Source organism: Rhinopithecus roxellana, chromosome 16, assembly GCF_007565055.1.
Source record: "Rhinopithecus roxellana isolate Shanxi Qingling chromosome 16, ASM756505v1, whole genome shotgun sequence".
NCBI classification, from domain to species: Eukaryota; Metazoa; Chordata; class Mammalia; order Primates; family Cercopithecidae; genus Rhinopithecus; species Rhinopithecus roxellana.
Window position 1 is genome coordinate 97346195 of NC_044564.1, and position 16124 is coordinate 97362318.

A 16124-nucleotide genomic window follows, 5' to 3' on the forward strand; every position below is an offset into this window, starting at 1 on the left:
TACAGGCATGAGCCACCGCACCCGGCCTTAAGTTATTTTTTAAAAAAACTTCTTCATGTTCAGAATCCAACTCATCTGAATCCTTTTCTGATTCAGAGGCATCAACGTCCATGTTTTTCCAAGGGTATCTCAGTTACAAAACCAAACCAAAATCCATCTAGAAGTGATCTTCCTGTTTAGGTCCAAGAAAGAACTTACTTGTTGCTGTTCTAGAAAATATGAATGGAAATATATGCTTCAGTAACAGCAAATGTATATACTCTGCTTCTCTGCTCTGGCACCCTTCAGCATTCATACTGACTTTACCTTTCAGTGTTGAATCCTAGTGCAATTGTGAAGACATTTTAAACTGGCAATTAAACATGTGTAGAACCAACAATGCACATAATTAAATTAAAGCGGTGATAATATTAATAGTTATAACCAAACTTACGCATGGGCGGGTCATGACAACCATGTCACAACTGCTGTATGGCTGACAGTGATTGTAAGGATGCTACTGTACATCTTGGAATAGCAGAATGGGGTGTATCTGTACGAAGCTTTTATTCTCTGGGAATTGCTGCACTATCTGATTTCATCAGTTTCATCAATTACGGGAGAGTAAAAGTGACTCTCTTTTCTTTCTACCCTGAAAAGGAAAAGGGCTCTGTTGCGGGTGTTGAGGCAGACACAATAGAATAACCTTTACCTGGAAGATATCTTTAGTTTGAATCCTCTTAAGAGGAAAAGGAACTTTTATTGAGCTACTATAATTCAGTCACTTTTATGCATTACAGACATAATGCTCAAGGGAACTCTGCAAAGTGGTGCTATCATCCATATTTTCAGGTTAGGAAACAGGCTCAGAAAGAAAAGTAATTTGCCAAGATCGCACAGCTAGTCAGCGGTGAAGCTGTACTTCAGATGCAGGGCTGCTGAACAGAGAGGCCAACCTCTGTGCATGATATCACACAGCACATACTCAGTATTTAAGCTGAAAGGAAAAGAGCGCTGGGGTACCAAAAGGGCTATTCGTCAGTCCTCTTGGTTCCAGCCCTGTGATGCCGAGCACTTCTCTAACAGGTAGGACCGACGGCATGAGCTCATTCACAGCAAGGAAGAAACAAGCATACGGAAACTGCAGACTTATTAAGCGATCCTGTAGTCCTCGTTCATTATTACTGCACTTCCACAATTTGTTTAATTCCTTTCCCCCAGATAACCAGAGCTCTCTTAATCATGTTCCCCTGAGGTGAACAGCTACTAATTGGAAGTGAGTCCAGTGAAATAAAGGAACACTGGCTAATAAAAAACAACAACAACAACAACAACAACAACAAAAACAGCTTCCCAAGTCAAAGTGGGAGGGGAGAGGAAACGAAGGGAGAGGCAGGAGGTCCCTTCACCTCCAGGTGGGCAACACCTCTGCCATCATGAAAGAACACAGCTCAGGGCAGCCCAGGGATTTGGAAAGATCACTGTTTTTCCATTTTTCATATAAACACATAGGTATTCATGTTACAATATACACATCACAGTGCCACCTTACCTCTCAGAGGCCCACCACCTTATTAACCAAATACCCTGATCAGGCAAAGGGGATCCCACAGTCAGAAAGGAAAACTCTGAAGGAGGTCTTATGTGAGCTTTTCTTTCTTTTTTTGTAAAAGACACAAACGTATAAACACAGATTGTCTTGTGGTTTGAAATTCTGCTCGAAATAATGAGCCTGGCTTTGTTAGACAGGTTAAAGGACAAGAGAGTGGGAAAAAGAACAAGAATGGACACCAGAGAACATATCTTGCTGGAGAATGCGAATGATCACAGTTTTGGACTTACTGAGAGCGATGAGACAGCTGCTCTTCAGGCCAACGTAACGGCCAGTGTAGGACAGGAAGCCAGTAAGAGCAGCCACCACTGACTGCAAATTTGCCAAGAGCCAGCACTAGGCTAAGGCATTTTCTCATTATATTCTCACCATAGCAGCATAAGGTAGGTACTATCGGAAATACCATTTCACAGATGGAAAAACTAAGATTGGAGAAGCTAAATCATTCCTCTGACATCACACAGCTAGTAAGTGGCAGAACTGGGACTAGAACCCAAGTTCATGATACAGGGATAAAGTAAGCTTCTTATTTCCTGGAGATCAGCATTCCCACAGCCTGCAGAGGAAGAAGGTTAGGTGGTTTTCTCTAACCTGCTCCAGCCTGCAGCTGTGACAAGACCTAGGAGCTTCCACATTCTGTCTGAGATCCTCCTCCCCTACCTTTTCCATTACAGGAGGCTTCTGGTCCCAAAAGTGCCTCTGAGCTCATCTCAGTCACACAGTGGCCCCACAGGCCTCAGCTTCACTATTTCTCCAAGTCCTACTGAAGCCCTGCTGCCTGCCTCTCAGATTGCCCAGTGGTGGCTAACACCTCTCTTGGTAGAGGCTTTTGTCTGGGTTACTCATTTGGCATAAAGCACGCGCTGATTTGAAGGGTGATTCTAGATTGTTAGTCACAGAAGCACAGAATCCTGTTTCCCAGAGCCTCCCATGGTGCCACGTGCAGAGCAGGAATGATAAAAACAGTCGAGCTGCTGTTTACTGAGCACACGCCACATTTCAAGGGCTGCATGGGAGGCTCTAGCCACCTTATCTCATTTAATCCTCAAATGATCCAATTTAGATCATCCATTTTATAGCTTTTTTTTTTTTTTGAGACAGAGTCTTGCTCTGTTGCCCAGGCTGGTGTGCACTGGTGCAATCCTCGCCCACTGCAACCTGTCTCCTGGGTTCAAGTGATTCTCCTGCCTCAGCCTCTCGAGTTGCTGGGATTACAGGCGTGCACTACCACGCCTGTCTGATTTTTGTATTTTTAGTAGAGACAGGGTTTCACCATGTTGGCCAGGCTGGTCTCGAACTCCTGACCTCAGGTAATCCACCTGTCTCGGCCTTCCAAAGAACTGGGATTATGGGCGTGAGCCACTGTGCCTGGCCATTTTACAGACTTAAAAAGGTATTCTCAAAAACGTGCCCATGGTCACGCTGTTAATCGTGATTCCAGCCCAAATCCTTCTACTTCCAAGTCTCTTACACTACTCTTACTTGCTAGTGACTTCTCTTAACCATTATGCTACAGTTCACAAAAAATGGTTACTTGATAATTATAGCTAAAAAAGTAAAATGCTAGTGGGTTCATAGCCAGAATAAAACTATATTTGCCTTACTAGCTGGAATTGACTGATACTCTTTTCTGTTCTAAGCAGGATTTAAGGCAATTTTTATGAATATTTTCAACATAGCAACAAAAGTATGAAAAGAAATAGGAGCCAAGGGGGGAAGAAAAGGAAGCTGTGGCAAGGTTAGTGTTTCCATTTCATGCTGGGGCACCTGCTGGGATGGTCACAGGTTTGGCTCTGAACACTCTGGCCACCAACCCAAAGACAGAAACAAGATTGTAAGGTGTTTTGTGGTGTCCACAGGAGAAAAATGAACCAGCCACCCAGGAGCTTGAATTTTCAAAAGGCTCCTGAGGAGGGAAAAGTGTTTTCCACAGGTCAGTCAGTCAGTCAGTCAACAGGTATCACTAATATCAGGCACCATGCTGGGCTGGGGCAAGAGGAGAGAAAAATAGATCTGGTCCCCATGTGAAGCTCACAGTTAACAGCAGATCAAATAAGCACATTGTACACATGCAAATCGCTACAAGGAGATGCACAGGGTGTTGTCGAGTACACAACAGAAGGGCCTGAGATGACCTCGTTTCATCTCTGCAGCAATCTTGAAAGGTGGGTCTCCATAATTCACAGAGGAACCCATGGCTCAAAGAGGTTAAGTGACTTGACAAAGGTCACAGCTGGTGAGAAGTAGAAAGTATGGGGTAACTGCCATGAGGTAGGCAAGCTTTTTCTTTTTAGGGGAAAAGAGTATTTAACGTCTTTCCTGGTTTCCAACCCAGCCCTCTCCGATTTATGAGCAACAACAGAGGATGAGGATCCATGAGGAGACCAGGAACAATTCTGGATTAGGAGAGAAGGCAGAGATGGCCTAGTTTCCATTTGTGGTTTCAGCAGTAAGAGCACGGGGCCCCGCCACAGCAGAGGTGAGCTCAGCGTGCATCGATGTCCAGTGGGCACTGGAGATGGTTTGCTAATGCAAGACATGTGTATCACTGGAGCTGATCAGTGACTGGGAGAGGGAGGACAATGCCCTTCTGAGTGTGGCTCTGTGGCTTCCTGGGGTAACCTATGCGGGTGGGGGTGGCGGAGATGCCTTCTAGAGCCCCAAGCCACTAGACCCAACAGAAATGAACACGAGAGTTACAAAGATAATGCCTGGACAAAAATCTGGAGAGGTCAACATCAAAGCCTGGGGTAGCCCGCCCTTTTGTGCCTCCTCGGCCTACCGGAAGGTGACAGACTCGGAAAACATCAGGAAGGGCTCCATGACTAAGGCCACTGCAGCAGGAGAAGTTAATCACAGAGGAAAGGTCAGGAGACAGGGCTCTCTGTTGCCACAGAAAATTCAATGAGAACCATAACAGCTAAAGCCAGACACGGAAAGGAAGTCTCAAGTTGTAAGCCACAAACAGCCCATGAGAGCCTGTGGAAACACACAAATGAATGAGCCACAAAAAAAAAAAAAAAAAGAAAGAAAGAAAGAAAGAAAGAGGTTTATGGAGAAATAAATGAAGAGAAAGTGACAGAAAAGAAAGTATAAAAAATAGTGCAACTGGTAATAACAGGAGATTCTCTCTTGCTGTTTTTCCAGAACTCATCCCATGTGCCAAGATGCATACATCCAATTACCTTTTCAGCCTTGCCTTTCCATCCATCGCGTGTTTTAAATGGAAGACGAACCTGCACTTGTTGAGAGGTCACTCAGAGCCTATCACTGTGCTGGTGCTGTACATACTGTCCTTGGTGCACACTAAAAGAGGCACCTAAAAGAGGCACACTATCTCCAGAAGTCCTGCCTTGAGGTCACTTGCTTCACTGCTGAAGCTTCCTGTGATCCTGATGTTACTTGGTCTGTGGCCCCTACCTTACAGGTGACCTATGGCTTCTAGGAACATATCTAGAGTGTTGTTGCTACAGAGACCCCTATACTGTGCCCCAGAACGTCCAGTGTTTTCTAAGTGTTGGGTTCAAGCCAGGCTCCAAATCGGGGAGGAGTGAGGAATGTGTCACTTACATACAAAATGTGTCATGAGAAATGGAAAACCAGGCCAATGCTCAGGCAGGTAGGCAGAAGTCGGGGCCAGCAACGTTGCACGGAGGGCAGCAGAAACTGGGGCAGGGGAGGCAGGCTGTTGCCCCTCCCAACATCAGTAGGAGGGAGCTGGGGAAGATGGGAGCAGCAGGGCAGGTCCAGAGGCTAGAGGCAGATACAGTAGCCAAGAGGTGATTAGGTTGTGGTCCAGAGAGCTCCCCAAAGGGCTGGTGGCTGAGCCAACAAGCACCATTCCCCTAATCCAGGAAGGGTCACTCCTGTGTTAAAGGGACATCTTGTCTTCTTTAACCCTGTAAGTCTCAGTAACGCTGGGAGTGACACTGCTGAGGCCAGTGAGAGCTGTCCCGCTGTACTCCTGGCATCGGTGCCTTCCGGGCTGCCTCTACAGGGACAGGGATAAAGGCTGAATGGCAACCATCTACACAGACTACCCATTTTTACAGACCTTTTGCTTTTTGCTATATGTACTTTGAAAGGCTGAAAAAGCTTATTATTATTACTATTATTATTATTTTGAGATGGAGTCTCGCTCTATCACCTAGGCTGGAGTGCAGTGACGCAATCTCAGCTCATTGCAACTTCCGCCTCTCAGGTTCAAGTGATTTTCCTGCCTTGGCCTCGGAGTAGCTGGGATTATAGGCACACATCACCACGCCCGGCTAATTTTTGCATTTTTAGTACAGATGGGGTCTCACCATGTAAGCCAGGCTGGTCTTGAACTCCTGATCTCAGATGATCCACCCGCTTGGGTCTCCCAAAGCGCTGGAATTACAGACATGAGCCACCACACCCAGCGTAAAAAAGTTTTTTATAATAAGGATATGTTACTTCACTAACAATGTAGAATGTATTAAAAATCTAATGTATCTGGAATTAGTGGTTATACATCTATTAGATGGATAGTGAATTAGATAGTTGGAATATACTACAAACCACTGATCTTTATACATAGATTGATTGATTGATTGAGACAGAGTCTCATTCTCATCGACCAGGTTGGAATGCAATGGTGTGAGATCATTGCAGCCTCAACTTTCCAGGCTTAGGTGATTCTCCTACTTCAGCCTCGCAGGGAGCTGGGACTACAGGCACACACCACCACAGCTGGCTAATTTTTGTATTTTTTTTTTTTTTTTTTTACAGAGACATGACTTTGCCATGTTGCCCAGGATTGGTCTCGAAGTCCTGGGCTCAAGCAATATGCCTGCCTCCCAAAGTGCTGGCATTACAGGTGTGAGCCACTGCAGCTCTGGCCAGAACTGTATACTTTTAAAAGGGTGAACTTTGTGGTATGTGAATTGTATTTCAACTTAAAAAAATCTAGCAGAGAACTTGAAAAGACAGTTTCTCTATAGAGTATACAGTATAGAGACAGAGATCCCCACAGAATTTGTAACATAGATAATACAAAGGGCCCAGTCTCTTCTTTACCTCATTTTTCCACCTGGAAAATAGTTCACACCAAAATTGTCCAGTCTAGGCATGGTGGCTCACACCTGTAATCCCAGCACTTTGGGAGGCCAAGGTGGGCAGATAATTTGAGGTCAGGAGTTTCAGACCAGCCTGATCAACATAGTGAAACCCCTTCTCTAATAAAAATACAAAAAATTAGCTGGGTGTGGTGGTGCACACCTGTAATCTCAGCTACTCGGGAGGCTGAGGCAGGAGAATTGCTTGAACCCAGGAGGCAGAAGTTGCAGTGAGCTGAGATCGCAGCGCTGCACTCCAGCCTGGGTGACAGAGTACGACTCCATCTAAAAAAAAAAAGAAAGAAAAAACAAGAGAGAAAAAAAGGAAAAAAGACATTGTCCAAAGCTTCCCCACAAGGCTCTTGGCACATTCAGTCTTGGGTGCTGCTCAAGGAAACGAAGGTGCAGCTCAACGTAGGACTCAGTGACTGTTATCACCTCACAACACTTTTCCAGCTGCCTACTTGGTGCTAGGCTCCTCATGTAGAGCAGTGCTTTTAGCTACCTCCCTGGCAATGACTTCACAAATGAAGACACTGAGGCTCAGGCAGGTTATGTGACTCACTGAAAGTCACATCTTTAGTAGGACCAGAGTCTAGGATTTGGACCCTAGACTTTATGACTTCCAAATCTGAACTCTTTTCTCTCACTTGGCCTCTCTGTTCAAGCCTCAGGGTCAAGTTTAGCCAAATCTCAGTTGAGGAATTACCTAACTAGCAATCTATGATTTCTGATCATTAAACCAACACACATTTCTGTGTGTGTGTAGGTGTGCGTGCGCGCATTTCCTAACCATCAGTCCCACCACAGCCCAACTTCCCTTCCTCTTCTGTCTGAAACTAAATTCCTGGTCCTTATCCCCTCCCGCCCCTCCCAGATGAGCTCTGTCACAGTGGCACCATTCCACTCTTGGCGCCTTGCTGCTTCTTAGCTTAAATATATATATATATATATACATTCTCCCAATCTTTACTGGATGCTTGAGTTCTTTGGTGAAGTAGTGTCTCCTCAGATCTAGAACCACCTATGTGCACCTATCTTCCTATGCCCACTGCCAGGAATATAGTAAGTACTCATAAGCACTTGCTGCAAAATGGCAATGACATACAGCTTTTGCTTACTTACTGGAACCTAATCTTTAACAAAAGCTAGAAAGTCTAGAGTTTGGCATATATAAGAGATTTTGGCCACAACTATCCAACTACTCCACTTCCATTCTCTGTGTTAAGTCTATACATTTAGATGATGCAAAAAATATTCAGTTGAAATTCTTTTTTTTTTTTTTTTGAAGACAGGGTCTTTCTCTATTGCCCAGGCTGGAGTGCAGGTTTAAGCAATTCTCATGCTTCAGCCTCCTGAGTAGCTGGGATTATAGGCATGCACCACCATGCCTAGCTATTTTTTTTCTATTTTTAGTACAGATGGGGTTTCACTATGTTGCCCAGGCTGGTCTTAAACTCTTAGCCTCAAGTGATCTGCCCCCTCAGCCTCCCAAAGTCCTGGGATTACAAGTGTGAGCCACCACACCTGACCTCAGTTGAAATTCTTAGCACCAGAGATACATTAATATATACTGACTATATATACATCTATATAGCTATGAATAACATAAAGATAGTATCTACTATTTACAGAGCACCTGCTTTGTGTCAGTAGTAATCACTATTCACCTCCATCTGAAAAGGCTGGCTCAGTGACCGCCAATCTAGTCAACGGGGAAGCCAGGTGAGGGCCACACTTTTCTGTTTCCGCTGAACCACACTTTATTTGAGTTCTGTCTCTGCCATCAAGAATACCAACAATTCCACTTAATCTAGCATTGATCTATTTCCTATGCAACATTTCATGGCATCAATGAAGACAGTGACTAGAATGGGCGCAGATCTGATTAACTGGATGTTACTTCAGAGTTGTGTCCAGACTGGTGCCCCATCACCTCTATGGACTGTGCACCTTTTGTTGAAAATCCTACATGGAATATGTGATGCACCATGTAGGGGCTGATTCAGAACCCTACATAGAGCACACAAAAGGCCTGAAACTAGCATCTTTCAGAGAGATCTGAGCATCCCCACTCTGAGAGGAAGAATGGTTCCAGAGTCATCTGGAAATGCCAAAAAATATGAGGCATTTTACAAAGTCAAATGCAAAATCCAAACCTTCACTGTACATATCCTATTTGACTTCTCAGTTCAACAATGCCCTCAAAAAGCATCAGGAGCTAGCTACTAACTTGGCTTTTGACCTGACTGTCCTTTGGGGGGAAAGCATGAGCTTGTCTTGATCTGCTTTGAAAATATTTTATCACAAATGTGTGTTAATAATTGCCTAGAATAAACCAAATACACGATTCAAGTTGGGAATTGATTTGTGGTCCCTATTTAGGACTACTTCTGAAGGAGGAAGGGGGAAAAAGAAATTTACATGGGAAATACCATATGGTTTCTACTGGGACCTTTTCTTAGCACAATTTAATTAGCATAGTGCCTGGTACATAATAAGTGCTCTATCAATATTTGCTGAATAAATGAATAATTAATGAATGACAACATACGTCTACAATTAGCAAGTCATCAAGAATCCGACATGAAGAATTTTTTCACAAAATCTTGGTGATGGGTACAATTTATTCTCTAACACTTCGGAGGATATTAGTAAGGAAAGTTTTAATATCAGATGGCCTTGGATTTCAAGGGCAGGCTCCACTATTTCTTGGCTGTGTGACAGTAGGTAAGTCATTAAACCTCTCTGAGCTTGGATTTTCTAATACATACAATGGAGCTAAAAATATTTATCTTGCAGCTTGATTTTGAAGATTTGCGATAATGTTTATAAAGAGCTTGTCACATACACAGTACTCAATAGATGGTGATTATTATGAAAGGGAATGCTGATTCTCATTAGCAAGTTAATCCTTTTCTCCCAGAAACAGGAAGGCTTTCCCAACACTGGCCAAGGTCAAGGCCACCATCAGCTAAGGTAGGGAACATTCTCGTTTTCACTTTCAAAGTCAAGGGAATGGCATAGATCTAAAGTAGAAAGGAACCAGCAGCACATGTTTTTAAATATTCATAAGGGCTGGAAATGTCTTACTCCTTTCGTTTTCTCTGCCATCTGCTTTTGTTTCTTTTCTTTTCATTCTTATGCCACAGCTGCAAATGAAAACAACCATACAATAACTCAAGTTAAATAAAAAAAAAAAATCAAAATAAAAACAATCTGAGGGATAAAAAGAGAAGATGAATTATAAAGTTTTCCCCTGAGCTCTCAAGGCAGCAGAAGTAAGAATAATGTTTAATGTGAGTTAAACCTTCCAGAAACTGAAATCCATGTCCCATGTTTATAATAATGGTGAAAAAAGCAATCAATATTTACTAATGGCCCCTAGGTGCCACTTGACTAATAACTCTAATTGCTATAGCCACTTTTCAAAGTAGGTAAGTTATACCCATTTTACAGAAAAAGACATTGCAGATCAGAGAGGTGAAACAGATTTTTAATGGTTACATAGTTAATAAGAGATAAGACTAACATTTGAATCCAGGTCTGCCTAAATCCAAAACCTAGGCACTTTCCATACTATTGTCCACCCCAAAAATAGGAAGGGACACACACAAAAATAATTCGAGGAATATCTAGGGCAGCCCATTTGGACTAAACTGATTTTTTTTTCAGATAATTAAAATCTGTGATTATAGCTCTAATTAAAGTTAACTCAGATGATTGTTTGTTGTATTTGTGAATGTGCAATTAGTTCTCCACATAATTGTAGGGTTTTCAGTATCCTACTTTTCATTTATTAACTGCATGCAAACTAGAGCTTTGCTGTCATGGCCTCTGGTCTACTAAAGGCTGCAATACAGCTTTTGGGGTTTCTGGACTCAATGACTGTGACCTGTGATACCAACAGCAGGGTCTGGGCTCAGCCCCATTTAACATGTTTTTTGTCCAGAAGTCAATGAAGACTTCATCTTCAGGCGCCATGTAAAAAGCTCTTATGGCCTACACTGTTGTCCTGAAAACTCCTAGCAGCATGTACCTGAAGAAAAACTGGCAGCAGTGGTCCTCATGTGTTAATTACACTTGTGAAGTCTATTATGCATAGAAAGGGCACCTGCTGGCAGTGAAAATGACTAGAATCCGCCCTTCCTGTGCAGTGAGTAAATTGAGAGTTCATTTCTACAGGAGATAATAGTTTTCAGATTCCATTTTGTGTATCCTCTGCATGGGGACATACTTAACATTTAAATCATCTGCAGAGGAGCAAACCTCCTTCAAATTTACATGTTTCAGGCCCCTAGCACTTTACTTAAAATGCTAGTTATCCCTGCTGGCTCTTACCACCAAGGATTAAACTCAATGGTGGTGAACGTTACTAGGCATAAGAGAATGAAGTTATTAGCATTGACTCAAATTTCATGACATTTGTAGCCTCTGACCAAAGCAGTGGTAGTGGTTGAGGGTGCTCAAATCAACCCTTCATTATGGGGGATGTGTTTTTTCTCTTGGAGTCTTTCATTTCATCATTCTTACACCTTACAGTTAACAAACAGACACCAATCCCCCACCAGCCTGTAATCATCCTTTGGTCATATGTCAAAAAGTTCTTTCACAGAAACAAGGGACCAGGAGAAAGACTGCTATTACAGAAACAGAAACTTCCAAGATGGTGCCTCCTCTCAAAACCCACTCAGGCACCAGTAAATACAAATGTCATCTTTAATTTTCTGCAGTGGAAATTTAGGATGACAAGGACTTAGCAGCCTTCCTTGCCAAGTCTTCTCTTCTAAGTTAGACCTGCCAACATCATTGCCCTTGGTCAGGCTGGTAACAGTTTTTCAAAGTGCTAGAGTTAGAGAAGGTTGAAAAATGATCTTGGATCAGCTTTCATGGGAAAATAAAACATCTAATGTATCTCCAAGAAAACATGAAGGGAGAAATGCATGGCAGCTGGAAAGAACAATTGTCTAGAATAAACACTGATTTGTGAAAATAAAGCTTTTAATTATAAAAACCATACTTTTTCATTGTAGAAATATTTGAAAATATGGAAAATAAAAAGCATGCAGAAATCCTCTCCCACCTCCCCATAATGGGTCTCTGTTAAACATTTTGGTGTATTTCTTTCCAGATTTCTGCCTCTCTATAAGTATAAATATATACATCCGATTTTTTGTGTATTATGTGTCCATACAATTCTCTTAAGAAAAATTTGATCGTATAGTATAATACATAATGCCTATATCAGGGAAAGTTACTAAAGCTCTTGGGGCCTTGGCTTACTAATCATCTGTGAAATGGGGCTAATAGTATCTGCCGTGTAGGGTTGTTGGCAGAATTCAATGCCATCACAGATGTAAAGGAGATAGCCCAGTGTTCAACAATGGCAGCTATCTTCGTCACTGATGTTAGTGACAGAGCATTTTCCCCTCCACAGTTCCAGGAATGTAAACTGCCTGTTTTAAACTAGCTAACAATTTAGCAACCAAAACTTTTCAAATAATAGAAAGCTAAAGTTGGGTCACACACAGTAGCTCGTGCCTGTAATCTCAGTACTTTGGGAGGCTGAGGCAGGTGGATCACCTGAAGTCAGGAGTTAGAGACCAGCCTGGCCAACATGGTGAAACCCTGTCTACTAAAAATACAAAAATTAGCCAGGTGTGGTGGTATGCACCTGTGATTCCAGCTACTAAGGAGGCTGAGGAAGGAGAATCGCTTGAACCCAGGGAGCTGAGGTTGCAGTGAGCCGAGATTGTGCCACTGCATTCCAGCCTGGGCGACAAAGCAAGACCTTGTCTCAAAAAATAAAATAAAATAAAATAAATATTAAAAAATAAAATTGTACTACTACTTGGCAGACGAACTATATTGATCCTCCCAGCTCTACCAATCCCTGGGTATTCCTCCCTGAAGCACAGCATGAAAACCCACTGGTGAATCTCTTCCAGGGGGAACCGTGAGACAGGGTCTCACTCTGTCACCCAGACCAGAGGGCAGTGGCTCGACTGTGGCTCATGTAGCCTCTACCTCCTGGGATCGAGCGATCCTCCCACCTCAACCACCTGCGTAGCTGGGACTACAGTTGTGTGCCACTATGACTAGCTATTTTTTTTTTTTTTTTTTAATTTTCTGTGTAGATGGGAATCTCATGATTTGCCCAGGCTGGTCTCAAACTCCTAGGCTCAAGTGATCCTCCTGCCTTGGCCTCCCAAAGTGCTGAGATTACAGGCATAAGCTACCGCATTCGACCTGTGGCTACCTTTTAGAGCACACATCTAACCTCATCTAACCTATCATGTGTATTGTGGTGGGGGCAGGGTTGGGGGTGTCTCTCCCTGTGGAAGACCCTGAGACATGTCTGTGGGGAAGGGACCTATGTCTATGAAGGCAGGCATGTCTATGTGGGGGTCTATTCCTGTGAGCGTACTGTGCGTCTGGGGGGAGAGGGGATGGCAGCAGGTTCAAAGTGCTAAGGGGGCTGGATGTCACTCCAGGACTCTGTCTCAAGGCATGTGTGTCTCCTTTCTACCTTCTGCTTTTTCTTGCTCTCTCTCTCCCTTCCATCTTCCTTGGATGTGTGTTTTGTTCCTTCTCCTCCCCTCTAGTTCCCCTCGTCTCCTTCCTCCTCTCTGAGCGTCCGTGTCTGCCTCTGCCCAGTCCCTCAAGTTTTCATTTGAACAACAAACACTACTGGATAGTAAACAGGGTCCTTTTGGTCCTTTCCTTGAAGATATATGGCAGTGAGAAGAAACCAAGAGCATTGGCTCAGAAGCTCAAGCACAGGGAGTTTAAGGAAAGGTCAAATCTGAGGAATGGGGCACCTAAGCACATGTGCAGGAGAGGAGAGGCAGCAGAAAGGGGTGTTTAATGGTACCCAAGAGAACAGAGATCTAGATGGGTCCCAGAGAATCCTCAGGAGACAGCACCCAGGCCCAGGTGAAGTCAATGGCTTTGGACAGACTGCTCTTCCTCCCTCAGGAATGGTAGGAGAGGAAGAGGCAAGCAGGCAGCAAGTAACCAGCCTTGGATGAGAAGGAGGGCAGCTGTGGGAACACAGACCCTATGTCCCTCTCTTCTCACCAGACGTAACAATGCATTCCCATCCCTGAGCCTGCTGCATGGTGGGAAGAGTGAGGGCTCAGGGGTGACTGCAGAGGACGAGGGCAAGCTAAGGTTAGTCAGTACCACTCTCTAGCAGGTCCTCTCTGCAAAGGCTCTCAGACTTTCACCAGCAGTATCTTCCAGACAAGGAGTAGATAAGAAAATGGTAGGGGTGCCCAGGGTCAGTGGCAAGGCCAGGGAAGCAAGAGCCTGCAAGGAACTGGTGAAAAACCCAGGAGCAGTTCTGGCCTATGTGCCTGTGTCTTCGACACCCAATTGTTTGAGTCCCTTCTGCTGGAAACTGACTCTCATCCCTGTCTTCCAGCACTTAGTGCAGTGCCTGAGACATGGCCAGCATCGGGAAACATCTGCTCTACCGAAAAAGCTCACGACACCAGGCACAGTGGCTCATGCCTGTAATCGCAGCACTTCGGGAGGCTGAGACAGGTGGATCACAGGGTCAGGAGATCAAGACCATGCTGGCCAACACAGGGAAATCCTGTCTCTACTAAAATTACAAAAAATTAGCCAGGCGTGGTCACACGCGCCTGTAATTCCAGGTACTCGGGAGGCTGAGGCAGGAGAATCGCTTGAACCTGGGAGGTGGAGGTTGCAGTGAGCCGAGATTGCGCCACTGCACTCCAGCTTGGGTGACAGAGTGACACTCTGTCTCAAAAAAAAAAAAAGAAAAAGAAAAAGAAAGAAAAAGCTCACAAAGACCCAAAGCAAGGAGGCCAGCAGGAAACCAGAGGGGGCTGAGTGAGCTTCAGACGGTTAATGACACAGGTGTCACCCTGCTGGGTGGCTGACAGCGCTTTTCAGTCTATAAAGTGCATTAGCACATACGTTATTTTATTTCATCCTAGAAACAGTTTAAAGAACAAGTTGCAGTATTTTCAGCCCTCAACAGAGAAGAGATTCAGAGACGCAAAGGTGCTTGCTCTAAGCTACACAGCCAGGCAGTAATGGAGCGGAGACAGGGACTCAGGCGTCCTCCTCTTAGCCCCATCCTATTCTTGTTTGTGCTACTCCATGGCATCTCTGAGGGAGTAATCTCACTATAGATGACAAAACAGTGCAAATGTGATCTCAGTGGGAATAAGAGGAGGCCAGTAACGTGGATTCTGAAGCCACTGAAGACAACAGAGAATAAGATGGGAAGGGGATGTGGACATCTCAACCAACAGATGATGAAGATCCCAGAGACAAGCAGATGACAGTGACACGGCAGGGAGGAAGGTTCCTAGGGGCTGTGCTAGCAGCCAGATGACAGGGCAGAGCTCACACCAGACCATGGCAGTGGGGACAGGAGTCTAACAATCTTCCCTTTGGAGTCCGGGAGCAGAAGGAGCAGCCTCACTAGGGCAGAGTCCAGCATTCCCTAGAGTCTCCAATGGAAGGAGAGAGGCTGGAGACCTGGATACAGGGGAGGGGTCTGGGATGGGCTCCAGGGTTTGAAAACACTCCCTGAGGAACACAGCAAATGCAAACATTTAACGTCACATGGTGAATCTGTTATAAGGGGTTTACATCCTTATTCTTTCCTATCTGCAAACATTACTTTATCTCCTACCCACTCAAGAAGGGATGAACACAAAAATCTAGACCAGCAGTACCTGGACGTCATCATTAACTGAAAATAGTTTCCAAAATAAACCAAAGTATGAAGAGACAAAGTGAAAAAATGTGGGGTTCAACCATCGATGAATCAAGAAGAAATTCAAAATTAGCCAGGATTCCATATTCCACTTGGTAGAAAACATATTGCCCCTTAATCTCACAAGAAGTGGGAGAAAGGCATGAATAAGATGACTACCTTGATAAGAAAGACGTATAATTAAGAAAGAATCAGGCCCATTCACTTACTGCTATGCACGAGAGAGCGCCACTGATTTTCACATGATGGCCCTGAGTTACGTCCTTGTTATCTCCATGGCTTCTTGGGAAGAGGGTGAGCCCAACACGTTCCAATCAGGAGTGACTGTGGAATGCCTTTAAGCTCCTTGGACAATCTGGCTACCTGAGTGAACCTTTCCAGTGAGATGACGGCAAAATGGGCTGGAGATCCCAGTAAAAGTATGACTGACCTGGACTCAATCACTCTGAACCAGTGGTCAGTGTCCCATGTCATCTGTCCTTAAGCAACAGGGCTATGACCCTCAAATGGGTTCCCTTCTCCTGAAGCTCTCAATATTTGGCATGCAGTTAGTGCCTTTCCCTCTCTGTGTACCATGCCCCCTTATGGACTTCTGTTGACTTGAACTGTTTGGAGACAATGTCTAACTGCATTACACTAGAGAAAGAAATTATTCATGAGGAAAAGGGAACCAAGTCGGTCACAAAGACAGTCTGTT

At 44.2% G+C, this 16124-nt stretch overlaps 1 protein-coding gene across 1 annotated transcript in view; it reads right to left on the reverse strand.

Moving 5' to 3' along the window:
- LOC104680724 (DENN domain-containing protein 1A-like) overlaps positions 1-16124 on the reverse strand; it is a 387331-nt gene that overhangs the window by 65216 nt on the left and 305991 nt on the right. The gene's annotated exons all lie outside the window — the stretch shown is intronic.